This window comes from Pelophylax lessonae (assembly GCF_965119305.1).
Source record: "Pelophylax lessonae genome assembly, chromosome: 10".
Taxonomy (NCBI): Eukaryota; Metazoa; Chordata; class Amphibia; order Anura; family Ranidae; genus Pelophylax; species Pelophylax lessonae.
Window position 1 is genome coordinate 126,909,051 of NC_138777.1, and position 12,630 is coordinate 126,921,680.

Sequence of the window (12,630 nt, forward strand, 5' to 3'; positions counted from 1 at the left end):
CATATATGCAGGGAAAAAAGGAAAAAGGGGGCTCCAATAGTGCATTATTCCCACTACAAATTGTTTATTTAAAATTTGTATCTGGCACTCGCATATATCAAATATATCCTGCAGCAGTCCAAACCACAATCTCACCACCTCCACACTGGTGATTACTGTCGCTATAGACTCGCCCTTGGTCCTTCCCAACATTGAAAAGTTGCTTGCAATTTCTACGTAGCCACACACAGACGCTTTTGTCAATTCCCACTTCCTCACAGGGGGTGGCTATACAGCGAGGTTCATCGGTTTATCTAATCACCTCCTCCACACAGTTAACACCTCCCAGATCATCGGTATCACTCAAGTCTAGGAATACTAGGTAAATCATATCTGCCTGGGCTATCAACCCTTCAGTAATCGGACGGATGTTGTCCGTATGTGCAAGGAACACCTTAAATGCCAGATTCCATACAATACAATTAACTTTAACTCAATGCCAAGAAATCTGATAATGATAAATTGACATATCATTCTTATATCATGAATGATCAAATTCACATATCATTCCTATAAGGAGATGATAGTGAACTACATTTGATGTTATAATTATGAGAGTATATTACACCATCTAAAATTATATAGAACTAACCACATATGAAACAGTTAATATCCAGTTCGACGTTTAACCCTTCTGGACACAAAGATTGTAACAAATATTTCCATTTTGTCTAACACCTGGAGAGGTCCCAAACCCAGTTTGAGCCCCCCAGGTAGGAGCCCTCATTTTCCACATCCCAAAACTGGGGAGTCATCAGGTCTTTGGCATGAAATTGTTTATAGTTATTTGACACAATGTGATATTTATATTCTTTCAGAATATTAGATTATACAGTATGTTCCCCTTTTCGCTTCTTGAGTAAATGTTTAGTACCTTTGATATATACTGTATTTATTGTCTCCTTAATAAACAGGATCTATACCACAGTAATAATGTTCGTTCAAGTCAAACATGCAGGTGACAGAGTGAGTTCAGCCCATCCACCAAAGATATCAGCAGCCGCTCACCTCATAGTTATGACCAAAATGTCTGATTAAGCCTTCCCACACAGTAGTGATAGCAGTTCTCCGAGGTCAGTCAATGGCACAGACGATGATCTCTCCATGAAATATGTATATGAATAAAATAAAACAGGATCTAGTGCTCACGGTTTATCTCAACTTATTATAAAAATGGTAAAACACTTATTAGTAGAGCACTTGTACCAAGTGCATGTATAGTTCTCGCCGATATACAGATGGACACCAATAAGATGGCTGCGTGTGACAACATACGTAGCTCCTCCTCGTATGCGTTCTATCTGTAGGCGGGACTTCGTCAGCCGGAACAAAGCCACATAGGCAACTAGCACTTAAAGAGGTAGTAAACCCTCATAAAAAAAAATGAGAAAAAAAACATGTAAAGACAAAGGCATAATGAGCTAGTATGCTTCGCATACTAGCTCATTATGAAATACCTTAAAACTAAGCCCCTGCAGTGTCGCCCGCTCAGCAACAGATTGGCCGGAGGCACGATTACATCACTCCTGCCCATGCACGCGGGAGCTGCCGTTCACGGCACAGGGCTCTGAAGTCACTATATGATTTGATTTACCACCGTTTATATCCTTTTTTGATGAACTGTCCATTTGTTGCATTTATCAATTTATTTAATGAGATTAATTTATTATCCATTTTTGCACACTTTTATTGCACTGAGCCACTTTGGTATTTATTTCATGTGCACTATTATTTAATACAGCACTTCACAGTTATTGAGTCTCCTTCACCTCACCGACTCATTTCAGGATTTGTTGGTTTTTGACTTATCCATCTGTACCGTTTTTTTGTCAGCATTTGTTGACTGCACCTTTTATAGTGCCTTTATTCACTTTTGCACTGAATCATTATTTATGTGCACTACAGGGTTCTTCACTATATTTGTCATTTGATTGAAGATTTGTGTTGTGCATTTATCCATCTGTACCACCCTACACATCATATTGATTTATTTGCATTCTATACAGCTATACTATTACTCTATTTGAATACAACAAGTGTTTTTATCCTTTATTTCCCCCCATTTCACACATTGTGCATATTTATCCATCTGTACAATAATTTTTAATTGAGCATCATCATTAGACTATTGCAACATCTATCTGTATCAGGAACGTGTGCCGATTTTCTTTCTTCTTTATTTGCTATCACTGTGGTGACACCGATTAGAATTGGCAGCAGTTCCATTGTTTGTACTCATCATTTCTCCCACCTAGTTTTGATCATATACCTTAGGTAGCGCATTGGTTTTCCCCCATACATCCCGAAGGGAGGGTTGCCTTTCCATAAATAAACTGTGGGCGTATAGGACGCAAAGGACCAAGTAAACGGTCTTGTTTAAAGCGTAACTCCACTTTTGTTAAGAAAAAAACATTCCCCTTTGGGTAATCTATGTATATTACAAGGATTATAACAATCTTTGTTGCAGATTCCTACCTTTTGTTATTCTGAAGAAATCAATGTTTGTTCCTATGTTCCCCTGTGCTGAGTGGGTCTAATGTGAGTGGTTTCATAATTATCAATCAGCTCTGCAGCTGCAGAGCACTAAATAGAAAATATGCTGGGCATGCATCCCTAGAGGCATGTTCCTATTGGGAGTATCTCGCCAAAAATGAAATTTTTGTTCCAGGGGATGCCTGAAATCTGACTTGTATCTTAGGCAGACTTCTGGGAAAATCAGTGACCCGAACACACAAGCAGGAAATGATGTTTCTGGGGTGTGTTCAGAACACATTCTGTGTACAAATCAACTCCAGGTAGCTATATTGCATTGCATTTATATGCATTTTTATGTCTACAGATTGAAAAAGAAAGGTAATTTTTAATAACATTCAATTACAATATGACTTGTGTTGCAATTGTATACACTATATTATTTTTTCTTTAGTTGCTATTTTTTCTTTTCCACTGCTAAATATCCCCCAATGCTTGGTCACAATGCTCTCAAACTTTTTATACTGGGAGGCGTGGCTTGGACATGGCGGAGTGAAGAAGCTTACTGCTGGAGCTCCCGACTCCATACCACCCTATCTGCTTTTTCATGCCGATTTATCGCCTGCCATAAGCTGCTCTAAACACCAGAAGACCAGAGGTTCCTCCAAGGCTTCATCCTCGGCCACTCTCAGCAGATTCTTCCCAGACAACTCTAGATAGATTTTCCCCGCTAATGCTGTCCCTCGAGCCACAAGACGCGCTGAGGCCCTTGCCAAGCATGGCCGAATCACAGCCCACTGTGCCAGACTAATTGTTGGGTCTACCAGCCATCCTGGACCCCTCAAGTCATCCTCTTTTGGGTCGGGACCTTCCCTGCAGCCCCTACACGAGGACATTAGGGTTCTGCTCTGGGCGCTCCCCACGAAATCAGACCTTGAAGCGATGGTGCTCTGGCTTGAGGAGCAGCACCAGTGTTTACCAGCAGATCCAATGGGAGGTCCATCTCCTGGATAACCGCCTTTTGAAGGGGGAGTCTGCGGTGGGTTCCCTGGAGAAAAGGGTTGCCCAGCTGGAGTGGGGACACACGGCACACCAGGAACAGTTGGCGGAGTCACAGCTGAACATGGAGGATCTGGAGAAACGGAGCCGCCGGAACAACTTTCGTCTCAGGGGTCTCCTAGGGGCGGAGAACCTAACTGACACTGTGCTGGCGATTCTCCATACAGTACTGGACTCTAGCCCCACATTGAACCTGGAGTTCGTTAAAGTGCACAGGGGCCAGAATCGACCGACCCGATCGCCCGCGGGATGTGATGTGTCGTTTGCAGCACTACACACAGAAGAAAATGGTCCTCAGGAGTGCTTGCGCAAGAGGTCTGATTGACTTTAATGGTGCACGAATTTCCATCTTCCCTGATGTCTCCAGAGCGACCTTTTGAAGAAGAGCAGAATCTCCTGCTGCGCCAAAAGGATTTCACGTACCAATGGGGATTCCCCTTGCAGCTGACCATATGCAAAGGGGGTTCGTCTTTCCTGCTGCAACACCATACTGACCTGTCTGATCTCTTCAGGCTGCTGGAGCTTGAGCCGATCCAGTTTCAGGACTTGCTGTGCTGGCTCCTCAGTCGTAACCCTCACCTATCTACCAGCATCTCCCGCATGGGTCTACCACCATGCATGACAAGAGGGAGGAGAGAGCTCCATACCCAAACTCCGGGGTCCGCTCTGGAATCCTCAGGACTCTGCCGGCCTGCTGTACGTACTCTTCTTCTGATGCTGATCCCTGGCCTGCACTGCGGGTGAAGCTTGTAGACTGTCTTTGCCATGCACTTTGCTTTGCCTCTTTGATCATCTACACGGATAACTAGTGGAAGTGCCCTTTTGGTGCCCCTTCCTCCTCTTGGTTCACTTACTCGCCCGGGCATCCTGGGCAGGAGGTTTCCTTCTACTACTGCCAGAAAGATCACTATCTGGACACTGGACCTACTGTCCGCCTGAGGAATATCAACAGCACCCATCTGATGATTTTTTTTTTGGTTTGTTATCACTGCTCTATTACAAGAAGGCATGAAGTGAATCATTTATGTATTGATGTGAGCCTCAATATATTGGTTTTTCTTTTCTTTCAGGCTGGCATGAAGTGTGTAATTTGTATGTATGGGAGTGCTTCAAGGATTGATACTATATTGCTACATGTTGCTCATGGACGGCAGGTTAAGACCTCTCTGCTCGCAGTGTATTGAAGCGTTTTGCATCTGTTGCTCGACGGGTGGCTACGGAATACGGTGCTATCACCTGCAGTGGCTTCCTGGAACCTATCCCTTTCCCACTTTCCATCCCTTCTCTCGCTTTCCCCTCCCTCTTTCCCTCCCCTCCTCCTCCCTTCCTTCCCCACCCAGCTCTAGTCCTCCCTCTGCCACTACTTCTTATGATCCCCCCCCATTTTTTTCTCTTCCCCCTTTTCTTCTCTCTTCTTTCCCTGGCCTTCTCCAACAGGATAGCACTGTTGATTCGGGTAACACGCTCTGCTCTTTTGAAATGTTTTGATACTTATGTTATTCTATGTGTGTTTTCATTTTGCCTCATCAGAGAACATGTCCCCATGTTTTTCTCGGTCTGCGGGATGCAGGGCCTTTTTTTGGGGGGTGGTTGAGATTTTTGTATGAGTCAAGACTCCTGTTCCATTGACCGCCTAGTAACTTGGGTGGGTCTGATAGGGGTCTCATTGTTTGGCAATGATTTTTTTTATGTACCATTACTCTACCTTTTTTTTTTATAGGGTTAGGTCGGGATAGGGTGCCTCTGACCTGTACCGTGTCCATCCTGTTCCCCACATAGGGCCACACCCTACGGCTCTCCCCTTTTTCCCCCTTTTGGTGAGATTTGTTGGTTGAGTCTGTTTGGGTGTCTTGAGATTAGTTCTCACCAATGCCTTTTGGTATATTAGGTTTGCTGTTTGGAGTAGGCCACCCATTTCCTGCCTGCTCTCCAAGTCCTTTTTCATACTTCTCTTTCTTTTCCTTGTCCTTTTTCTGTCGCTTTATTCTCTCTCTCTCTCTCTCTCTCTCTCTCTCTCACCCCCCTTTTTTTTTCTCTTTCTTTTCCCCCTCCTTCCTTTTCTCTCCCCCTTATACTCGCCACCCCCAGATATGGCCCCTGACCGAAAAGAGACTGTTCGTCTGACTTCTACCAATGTGAAAGGATTAAATACACTAGGTAAGCGATCCATGGTGCGTTCCAATCTGAAATAAATTAAAACTCATGTTTGCTTCCTCCAGGAGACGCATTTCTGTGTCAATAAATTACCTAAACTATTTGACCACTTCTTCCTGGCAGCTTACCATGGTTGCTCTTCCAATTCCAAGTCTAAGGGTGTTAGCATACTGATCCATAATTCGGCTCCCTGGATGTATCGGGATTAGTGGTGTGATGAAGAAGGCAGTGCTCTCTTTGTTAAGGGGACTTTGGGGAGGTGTGGTTATGTTGGTAAACCTATATCTTCCAAACTCAGGTCAGATCGCCTTCCTGGAACCAATCCTGGCCAAGCTGGGAGACTTTGTGGAGAGTGTGGTGATTTTGGGAGGAGACAAGAACTTCACCTGCTCTAGATGCCTCTAGAAATGCCTCACATCTCCTATGCAGCCTTAAAGCGCCTAAAGAAGGGTTTTCATGCTTTCCATCTAGTTGATGTGTGGCGGGTACCATTTATTCTCACTCTCATAACTCCTACACTAGAATTGATCTAATACTGCTTCCCCAATCTTTGTTGGCTAATGTCCAGTCCGCCTCAATTGGTTCAATTACTTTCTTCGACCATGCACGGGTCCTGTTCGACGTGGACCTGCTATCACTAGCTCCTAAACAATGGATGTGGAAATTTAATGTCTCATTGATCCAGGACCAATCGATCTCCGAGGAGGTCTCTAGGGATCTCCGGCAATTCTTCGACTCTAACGCAGGCCCTAAAGTTGCGCATAAGGGGTACAGCAGGGGAGTTTTGATTAAGTTAGGGTTGTGCCTCAAAAAGGAGAGAGCCAAACAAACTGTTGATCTCTTGGAGAAAATCAGAACCTTAGAAGCAGCCCACAAGAAATCCCTGGCCAACTCAACCCTACTGGAGCTCACAGCTCTGAGGAAACAATTGCGCTTGATGGCCTTGGTCAGAGCTAAAGCAATGCTGGCAAAATGTAAACGCACGTTCTACGAGCACAGTAATAAGTGTGGAAAGCTCCTGTCACGCGCTCTTAGGGCTCAACAAGCCCGTACATTCATCCCTGAGCTTCAAAATGAAAATAAGGTTCATGAGACAGAGGAGATAGAGATATTCCAGAGATATTATACGGCGCTCTATAACCTTCCCCGCTCGAAGGCGGATATTACAGACCACAATAGGGTGAATGCCAATCAGGCTTACATACAAAAAGGTCAGGCTTACCACGTCTATCGGATGAGGACTTATCTGCTCCAGAGGAGCCTCTTTTGATCACAGAATTGGCCTCGGCTATAGCGCAATCATGTACAGGTAAGGCTCCCAGACCGAACGGGTATTCCCTACTATACTACAAAATGTTTGGAAACATTCTGACTCCACATTTTCTTTCAGCCTATAATTCAGCGGCAACCAGGTCCGCCTTCCCAGAAGATACGCTCCGTGCACATATTACTCTGATCTCAAAAGGGTAAGGATCCGTTACACTGTCAACATTACCGCCCGATCTCTCTCTTACTGACCTTAAACTGTTCACTAAAATCCTAGCGATGCGTTTGATTGACCTGATCCCCCAACTGATCAATTTTGACCACGAGACAACACGATTAAAGCCATCAACTTGATTCAGGCTGCACAGATTCGGAAGATAGGCCATGTTGCTCATGTCTACCGACGCTGAGAAGGCGTTCGGTAGGGTGAACTGGGTATTCCTGATGGAGACTCTCAGGCACATTGGCCTGCGCCAAAGAATGATGCATTGGATTCAAGCTCTTTAATCTCGCCCATCAGCTCAGGTAAAGGTGAATGGGTTGCTTTCCTTGCCCTTTGGAATAACTAATGGTACACGACAGGGATGTCCCTTCTCCTCTCTTGATTTTTATCTTGTCCCTGGAGTTTTTCTTGCCGTCGGACAGGAGCAACTTGGATGTCGCTGGTCTCCATTTGGACGCTGTGCTCTCCCCTAAGATTACGGGGTATGCCGACGACCTATTATTCTTCCTGACCAAGCCTTTGATATCTCTCACGAACTTGCTCTCAGAACTAAAGATCTATAAGGACCTGTACTTTTTCAGGATCAGTTATCAGGAATTGGAGGCACTAAATGTGTCAATGCCAACCTCCACTATCTCTCTCCTCAGGGCTGACTTCCCCTTCAGATGAGCCACTTCCCATATAAAATATTGTCTACCCAACAGGGTGGAAAACATGTTCATGCTCAAATTTTCCTCCCCTCCTGACACTCCTGAAGAAAGAAAATGACGTCGTGGCAGCGGGGTCTGTTCTCATGGTTTCGTCGCTGCAACATAATCAAGATGACAGTCATGCCTCACCCGTTTTTTTTGCAGGCCCTCCCAATACATGTCCCTAGCTCATTCCTGTAGACGATCAACCTTCATCACTTTCCTTTGGGCCCAGAGTTTACCACGCCTGACACAATCGATTTTGAGATTACCAAAACTGTTGGTAAGTATGGCCTTACTGGATGCTACTCTTTACCACATGGCTTGCCACTTGACAAGGGTGCTGGACTGGTGCCACCATGGTTCCCTCAGTGGGTACAGATTGAGCAGTCCCTCGCGGGATTGCCGTCGGAGTCGTTACCTTGGTGCCATACCAATTTCCCCACCTGGGGCCATGCTCATCCCACAGTGGGGATAACTTGGCAGATTTGCTCTAAAGCATGTTGAGACTTTTCTATGGCTCCCTGCTCCTCGCCGCTTACCCCAGTCGTTGGCAACCTGGCCTTAACCCTGGATTGGGAGACTCCTGATTCCAGGACTTGAAGTCTGCAGGGTCATACCAGGCTCGACACTTCATTGTGAACGGACAATGGCTTTGCAGACAGCAAATCTGAGATAACCAAACTTTAACGGGACTTTCTTTTTGGCAAAAAATTCAACTAGCCCACATCATTGGCTCTCTACCCCCAACGTCGGAGTTCATGAGGCGACTAACTAAGTTTGAGCTTTTAAGCTCAGAACACTCTCCTCTACTTCACGCAGTCTCTTAGACCTACCGCTTGCTGATAGCTCCGCCTCCTGACTACAGACCACCTTATATCTCCGGTTGGGAATGAGACCTTGGTCTAACCTTTACAAACAAACAGGTGCAGAGGATTCTCCAGTTTTCTTCCAAAACCTCTATTTGTTCCAAGCATTAGGAAACCGGGTTTAAAGTTTTGACCCGATGGTACCATACCCCGACTAAGATTCATAGGTGCTCTGATCTATGTTGGAGATGTGGAGAGGAGTCTGGCTCCCTCCTTCACATTTTATGGTCTTGCCGTCTTCTTCATTCCTTCTGGCATGAGGTCCTGGGTGTTATCCAAAAGTTCACTGACCACAGGCTTCTAAAGGACCCAGCGCTCTTCCTTCTGCACCACCATTAGTTCCCGAGCCAATCCTACAAGCGTTCCATTCTATGGAAGATCTCATGGCCACGGAAAGAGGCCTAGAGGAAAAAATCCTTAAAAAATGGTTCTACTGGCACAAATATGTCTATTCTGAGGAATCCAAAAAGCTACTGACTGAAGCTCTCCTGCTTGGAGATATTGAGGGTAAATCCTTGGTCCCCATGGAGACGGGGATGTGATGAGATTCCCCATTCCCACCCCCCTATTTTTTCTCTTCCCCCCTTCCTCCCCTTTTCTTCTTCTACCTTGCTATCTCCTTTCTTTTTATACCTTCGGCTCAGCTCTTTCCATCTTCCTGACTATATGACATTTACCGCTAAAACGGTACGGAGACCTTCTAATATTGGGTTCTGCAAGCTAATTGCTTATATATTTGGTAGTTTCTCTACACACGTTGATTTATGATGTGCAGATTTTCTCAATGCCAATGTATTACTTCTAATTCACTGGAAATGTGGTTTCTGTACTTTATGTGTTTTCTTTAAAAAATAAAGTATTAAAAAAAAAAAACTTTTTATACTGAACACTGTAATCAAGAATCATGTGATACTCTCCATTGCCAGCGTTCCTCTGATTCTGTGTCTCGGTTAAAATGAGCTCCTCTCCAGGGATTGTACCCTATTGATTTCTAAATCTAGAGAGTTTTTATCATACCCTTTTTGCTGAAATCTTGTCACCAACACTTGTGACTGAGACAGAAAGTCTTCTTCAGACAAATAATTCTGCCTCAGTCTTTTAAATTTGTCCCCTCAGGATATTACATAACTATATTTTGTGGTGGTGCGAGTGTTGTGCGTCTGAGAGTGTGGTGCGTCTGAGAGTGTGGTGCGACTCTGGGCGTTGTGCAACTGTGAGGGTGTGCAACTGTGAGTGTTGTGTGACTAAGTGTCAAGTGAGTGTAGCGGAGTACCAGAGGGTGAGAAGGTAGAGTTAGGAAGCCAGGAAACAGCCACACAGGACAGACTTTAATTACTAAATCCCTATTAGATTAGATTAGTAGGTACAATGCCCGGCGGGTGTGGAGATGCGACTCAGTGTACATCTTGTGGTATCTATGCGTTCCTCGATCATGCGATCAAGGGCGAATACAAATGCGCAAAATGTAAGCAAGTTGCTTCCCTGGAAGCTCAGGTCATGAATCTAGGGAAGCAGCTTGCAACACTGAGCCAAATGTCCATACCGAAGGAGAGCCAGGATCGTACCAGTCAGGCGCCGGCAGGGGCCTGCACAGAGGTGGGCGGAGTATTGGAGGTGCAGGCATCAGGGCAGAGTAGAGGGGTGACAGTTAGGAGGGTTAGAAGGGGACAAGGTAAGGAGGCAGATCCTGGGCTGGAGCACCCCAATAAATTCGCCCCGTTGCGTGATGTTGGGGAAACCAGTCAGGGACAAGCATTGATAAAAGAAAAGGAATTGGCAGCACTCCAGGTTGAGTCAAAATCCAGGTTTATTGACTGGACATCCAAATATGACAATCGTGACAAGGTAGATGCGTTTCACACACTGACTGTGTGCTTAATGATTAAGCACACAGTCAGTGTGTGAAACGCGTCTACCTTGTCACGATTGTCATATTTGGATGTCCAGTCAATAAACCTGGATTTTGACTCAACCTGGAGTGCTGCCAATTCCTTTTCTTTTATCAGGTTTTCACAGAGGCAAGCCGGGGCATGCACCTGTGTGAGTCATCAGGCAATCACACCACCTTGAGCAGTAACTCCTTGTCTGTTCAGGGACCAGCATTGCTGGAGCAGAGCAACTCCCCTAGCTGCCAGGGGAAGAACTCCTCCAGTGAGGCCGGGAGAAAGGGAAAGGAAAGACAGGTGCTGGTGGTAGGGGATGCTATTAGAAGGACAGACAGTGCAATCTGCCACAAAGACTGTGTGCGCCAAACAGTCTGTACACGTGGGTACCAATGACATAGGCAGAGGAAGATGGAGAGTCCTAAACAATTTCAGGGACTTAGGAGCTAAGTTGAGGACTAGGACCTCCAAGGTAGTATTTTCAGAAATACTACCTGTACCTCGAGCCACACCAGAGAGGCAGCGGGAGATTAGGGAAGTTAACAAGTGGCTGAGGAGCTGGTGTAGTAAGGAGGGTTTCGGGTTCCTGGAGAACTGGGCCGACTTCTCAGTCGGCCACCAGCTCTATGGTAGGGATGGATTGCACCTAAATGGGGAGGGTGCAACTGTACTGGATGAGAAGATGGCCGAAAAGTTAGAGGGGCTTTTAAACTAGGTGATGGGGGGAGGGTACAGATGTAGAATTAGCCAGTGGAAAGCAAGATCCAGAGGGCAGAAATGGGGGCATTAGCGGTAGGGTGTTCGGAGCTCCTAAACCCAGGGGGGGTATGGGGGAAAAATAACAAGAGCAGCCTAAAAACATCAAATGAGGATATTTGTAACCAATCAAGATTACGAGGCTTGTATACCAATGCCAGAAGCCTGGCCAACAAGATGGGAGAGCTGGAGCTGCTGATGTTTGAGGAGGACTTAGATTTTGTGGGGATAACAGAGACTTGTTTTGACAGCTCTCATGACTGGATGGCAATCATTCAGTGGTATTCCCTTTATCGCAGAGATAGAGAAGGTAAAAAAGGGGGAGGGGTATGTCTGTATATACAGTGTACAGGTAAATATGAGGGATGATATTAATAATGGAGCTATGGACGAGGAAGAATCCCTATGGGTAGAACTTCAAAGGGAAGGCACAGTGAGGAAAGTAATATTGGGCGTATGCTATAGGCCCCCCAACCAGAGGGAGGAGGGGGGGCGGACCTCCCTTTTACAAATAGGATTGGCAGCAAGGATGGGAAATGTCATTATAATGGGGGACTTTAATTATCCAGATATAGACTGGGCAGAAGGAACCGCGCATTCAGCCAAGGCTCGGCAGTTCCTAAATGTTTTGCAGGACAATTTCATGGGTCAGATGGTGAATGCACCGACAAGAAACAATGCGGTTCTTGACCTACTGATTACCAACAATACAGACCTGCTCACGGATATAGAAATACGGGACAACTTAGGAAACAGTGACCATAGGTCAATTAGTTTCAGTATTAATTACAGTAATAGGAAACACAAGGGCAATAAGGACACTGAATTTCAAAAGAGTAAATTTCCCAAAACTGCGCTCTCTGCTAGAAAATATCAAATGGTATGGAACCCTGGGAACAAAGAACACGGAGGAAAAATGGGAGTGCTTCAAGAGCATACTTAACAAAGGGATTGGCTAGTGCATTCCAAAGAAAAATAAATTTAAAAGAGCAAAACTAAACCCTGGGTGGCTAAACTTCAACATAAAAATGCATATTAATGCTAAGGAAAAGCCTTCAAAAAATATAAGGCTGAGGGGTCATTGGCAGCATTCAAGCATTACAAAGAGTGTAATAAGAAATGTAAAGACGAAATCAGGGCAGCTAAAATAGAATACGAGAGACATACAGGGAGTGCAGAATTATTAGGCAAATGAGTATTTTGACCACATCATCCTCTTT

At 45.1% G+C, this 12,630-nt stretch overlaps 1 protein-coding gene across 2 annotated transcripts in view; it reads right to left on the minus strand.

Moving 5' to 3' along the window:
• PSKH1 (protein serine kinase H1) overlaps nt 1–12,630 on the minus strand; it is a 207,753-nt gene that overhangs the window by 36,095 nt on the left and 159,028 nt on the right. The gene's annotated exons all lie outside the window — the stretch shown is intronic.